At 45.6% G+C, this 4,866-nt stretch overlaps 1 protein-coding gene across 2 annotated transcripts in view; it reads right to left on the bottom strand.

Annotated features, from left to right (window-relative positions):
- CKMT2 (creatine kinase, mitochondrial 2 (sarcomeric)) overlaps positions 1 to 4,640 on the bottom strand; it is a 42,297-nt gene extending 37,657 nt beyond the window's left edge. Inside the window, exon 1 of one of the 2 annotated variants that reach the window (XM_006870588.1) lies at positions 4,596 to 4,640. The gene's annotated coding sequence lies outside the window, so the exon portion shown is untranslated. The remainder of the gene's footprint in view (positions 1 to 4,595) is intronic. The other variant, XM_006870587.1, reaches the window with a different exon arrangement.
- Between the last annotated feature and the right edge of the window lie 226 nt (positions 4,641 to 4,866).

Genomic DNA, 4,866 nt, shown 5'->3' with positions numbered 1-4,866 from the left:
ACAGCACATAACAACAACAACAATGACTGTTATAGAGTCCTACTGTGGCCCTGTGGGCTAATGCACTGACTGCAAAGGCAGTTGAACTGCAAGGGAGGTGGTTCAAGCCCACCAGTTGCTCCTCAGAAACAGGGTCACTATGAGTCAGAACCGACTCAACAACACTTAGAACAGCAACAACTTAATTCTTATAGTTATGAGATCGCTCTGCTTCCCTCTCCAAAGCCATTCCTGATCGTTCCAACAGGTCTGCCCCTTCTTGGAATGTTTGTTGATTTTAGGTTACATTTATTGCATAGGAAGTATTTGATTTAAGTGTTTTATTTTATCATCTTTGTAAGGACAAGACTTTAGTCTCAGAAGCCATCAGTAGGTATTTTTAGATCTACTGATTATTCTCTGAAGATGGATGCGCTTATGCACAAAATGGATTTAACTAGTTGGACTTCCAGGATCTTACTCTAGACAGCCCCTAACTGTGATTCCAGTGAAAATCCCTCATCAGTGGGCTTCACCAGACAGGCCTACACTTCTTACCTCTGCCCCTTTGCTCTGGCTTCTTTCTACTTAGAATGAGGTTTCCATTCCCTTCCCTTCCCCCAAATGGTACAATCTTTTTCTTTCTTTCTTTCTTTTTCTTTAATATTTAGTGAGCTCCTGCCATGAGCCATGGGCCAGCAAAGGGCCTTACAAGCATTATCATCTGTCTTTGCAACAATCCTGCAAAGTTAGCATTATCTTGTAAATGGGGAAAATGAGACCTGCTTCTGGCATCAGTGCCAACACATTAGCAGAGCTGGGATTTGAACCCAGGTTTGCCTTTGGTCCCGGATTCAGGGTCCTTGTGGACCACAGCACTTCCCATGCTGCCATACAGTAATCAGCAATTGGAGGGAAACCAGCTTACAGGGTTAGAAGCGCCTTAGACCACTCCACTTGGTGAAGTCCCAAGTCTATGAAAATGTGTTTACCACAGCAGTTTCTAGGCAAAGGATTGTCACCTCAGAGCATGTGATTCCACTAGAGGTCCAGAATATTATAAGTCTGTTCTCTTTCCCTGTCCTTGGACTCTTGCTGAAGTGGTCAAGATGCCAGGGACACCTCTGTTCACTACACTGTGATGCTAGGTGCTCAAGGTGCTTGCCAAGCTGTGCTGGGGATGGTGGGGCAGTGTGGTTTTCTCTGTGGTGTTAGACATGGAATGTTCTCTTTCCTTCTCTGTGTCTTCTTTTCTTCTCCCTTCTATTCCCTCCCTTCTGTAGAAGTGAAGATTTCCAGGCCTATAGAGGAGGGCCTCACCTTTCCATCCATCCATCCATCCTTCTATTCCCTCCCTTCTGTAGAAGTGAAGATTTCCAGGCCTATAGAGGAGGGCCATCTACAGTCCTCACCCCACAGAAGTTGTCCCAATTTCCCTGACATGAGATAGCTTTACAGCTTTCAACTGTTTATAGCATCCTGGTTAAATCAGTCAGAGTTCCTGGGTCCCCATGCCAAGTATGTTTCTTGATGAGGTTTAGGAACACAGTCTGATAGAGCAAAGGTGATGAGAGTATGTTTGTCCCTATAGTTGTCATCCTGATTAAGAAATAACTACAACATTATGCACTCTTGTAAAAATGTCTAGTAAATGTGTAAGTCTTTGTCCCAGGCAGGCACACTAAGATCTAGATCTTGGTTGAAGAGCTTTGTCTGGCTCAGGGGCCTTTTGGATGGTAGGAGACTTGGATTCTTTCACGGTCTTAATGCTGAGCTTTGCGGTCATTGTGACTATCCTGGATGGAGACACCGTGTGTGCCTATGTGCTGATGCAGAGTTATTTCTGGTCCCGCTGCACTTGGTGTCCATGTGTCTGAGCTTTTCTGGGAGGGAGGGCAGGCAGTGGGCCAAGGGGAGGAGCACATGTCAATTTTCCATCTAAGTCACCCCAAAACAGAGGACGTCCCCAGTGTTGGACTAGCTCAACAGAACAATCTGAACCAATCTCACGATGCCAGTTTTCTAGCCCAACAGAAAATGCTGCCCCCCACTCACCCTCTCCACACCTTCCCTCCACACACACATACACACCAATTCAGTGAGCCAAGGGGTTATTTTACCTCAAGACTACTGGACACACAGTGAACCTTAATAGGAACCCTTGGGCATTTCTATTCGATTCAACAGGTAGACAGTCCTAGGGAGGGGATGTTTAAAGTCCCTCCCTATGCAACAGAGGTATTCCTTTGTGATGAACACACAGGACCACTATCAGACCAGTTTCTCAAAGATATACCATTTTCAAGAAAATAGAAAGCTAGAAGCATTCTAGTCTTTTGAAATGGAGTTAAGGAATGGGTTGCCTTCTTCCTCATCCAAGGAAAAGCTATGCAGATTCTCAGGGCCTCTCCAGGCAGGGTAGGTATCATCTTCAAGGGTCACCTTTGGGACCTGGCTCTCTGCAAGACTGCTGCAGGAACTCCCAGAATGCTCTAAGCAAGATACCATGTGTTTCCCTCTGGGATGATAAATGGATCCCTCTCTAGGCTGAGACAGAGATGGAGACCCAGGGGTTTTGAGCAGTAGGGAGTCTGTCCTGGTATCAGTCGCCTTCCTGCCCGTGGAAGCCCAGGTTCCCATTCCTCATCCAGTCCCCACCAGAGTCTACTATTTTCCAGATTCTTTCCAGCTACCCCTTCAAGAAAATGGACCCGACCTGTGACACATGCTGTAAGGACTGTTATATTCAAACTGATTGAATATGCTGTTTATGAATTAAACAGACAAACAAAATCCCATTTCCATCCAGCTGGTTCCAACTCACGGTGACCCTGCAGTACAGAGGAGAACTACCCTATAGGGTTTCCAACATCCTTGTCCTCTGGAACAATCGATGGGTTTGAACCACAGATCTTTTCATCAGCAGCTGAGCATTTTAACCACCATACCACAAGGACTCCTGTAGCTTTGTTGAATAGTAAGTACATCAGTACACCTAAGTGATTAACTCCAAAGGCTGGGTCTTTGGAAAAGGCACCTATAAATGCTGAGGAGAAAGTTGAGTGTTCAAGTAACCAAATAATGTCCAAATCCTCCTGTAAGAATCTGTTCAGTCCAGAGGCTTTCTTGCCAAGTTCTGGTGGTGGCTGCTTGCTTCTCCATAAAAGACTAGACCAAGGACACTGGTTTGGAAAGGAGAGGAAGTGTGAGAGCTGTAGGCAGGAGAAGCCACACCTCGGAAATAGCACACCAGTTTCACTGGCATGAGGGCATGAACTGCCATCTCACGTGATGCCAGCTGACATTGGAGGTTGCATAGACATGGCCAAGCGTGCATGAAGGTCTAAAGGTGAGCATTGAGAAGAGCCGAAGGTTTGGGTCGTTTTGGCAAATGTCACTCTCTACAGAAAGCAGAGTATTCCAAGGCAGAGATGCCACCCACTGAAGATTGTAAAACTCAAGGGGCAGGACCAAGGCTAACAGGAATCCCTTAAGAACCAACCAACCAAGCAAAGAGCAGGCCTTTGCCAAAGAAGAAACAGACACAGTTAGAGTCTGATACTTTTTACCTCTGATGAAAGGAATGAAAAAAGTTTATTCTGCTTATCAGGGAATAATGACTCTTAGTATTTCTAGAATCTCTAGCAATAATATATAAAGAAAAGGAAAAACTCATTCCCACCATGGCAACGCCCTGTGTTACTGAGTAAAACTATTCCTCAGGGTTTTCTTGGTTATAGTTTTTATGGAAAGAGATTGCTGGGCCTGTGTTCCTCAGTGCCACTCAGAACCACCAACTTCAGATAGTAGCAGAGAGAAAGCCATTAACACAACCCAGAGATCTGTAGCAAGAATATTAACCAGTTCAACTGGGCCAACCTTGGTCATTAACTCCTTGTTGTTAAGTCGGTTCCAATTCATAGCAACCCTGTTATAAGATTTCTGAAGAGCAGCTGGTGGGCTGAACTGCTGACCTTGTGATTAGCAGTTCAGTGCTCATCCTATAGTGCCACACCAGGAGTCCTTAGCAACTTTTAAGGCTCTCAAAATGTAAAGTTTTTAGTAAGTTCATGTCAAGTCACTGATCTGAACCTCTTTAATGTAGCTGAGGGTAAACATTCCCAGATATGAATGGATTCATCTTGCAAATTATAAGAGAGAAGAATTTGAGGGGTAAAGTTGTTCCAAATTCAGTGACATTTCAATTTTTTCCCCATCAATAAAGATTCCTGCAAAGGGTAGAGACACTGCTGGCTACTGCCTCCTCAAGCTGTGTGCTAGTCAGTGTTGGATTACCAGTAAGCAAGGTATGCAAGAGCTTACTTGTGCTCATTTACTCATTTGTAGTGAACAATTTCACTTTTTTTCACCACATCAAAGATTCTGCTTCTAGGCATGGCTGGCATTTGTTTCCAACTATTGACTGCAGATGAGTAAGTAAGCCTAAGTAAGCCCATGCTTACCTTACTTATTGGCTTATTCATCCCTGGTGATTGCCCATAGTCTTCTACCCTATCCCAGCCCACAGCCCTGGGGTCCTCTACTCATAAAACTCCTCACACAGTCTCTTAAAAATGCCCCAGCTTTGGAGGGAGAAAGCAGTTTCATAGTTTCACTGACCTTGAAGCCAGAGTCGCCCACGTCCTGCTGCGCACAGACAGCCACGAGGGGAAATGAAAGCTGGCAGGGGCCTGGTCTGGAAAAGGCTCTGGGGCTGGGCGGAGCTGAACACCCATCTCTCGGCCAATCCTGACTGGGACCTCATGGAGCACTTGCTCCCCCAGCTGTACCCTTGAAGGACAGCCAGTGTCTCTCCTGCCCCTCTGCACTAGGCTCTGTCTAGCACCTGCCTTTCTCTGAAATGTTCCCGTCCCACTTGCAGAGAAA

Source organism: Chrysochloris asiatica, unplaced genomic scaffold (genome assembly GCF_000296735.1).
Source record: "Chrysochloris asiatica unplaced genomic scaffold, ChrAsi1.0 scaffold00145, whole genome shotgun sequence".
Taxonomy (NCBI): Eukaryota; Metazoa; Chordata; class Mammalia; order Afrosoricida; family Chrysochloridae; genus Chrysochloris; species Chrysochloris asiatica.
This window is presented reverse-complemented; position numbering and strand designations above follow the sequence as displayed.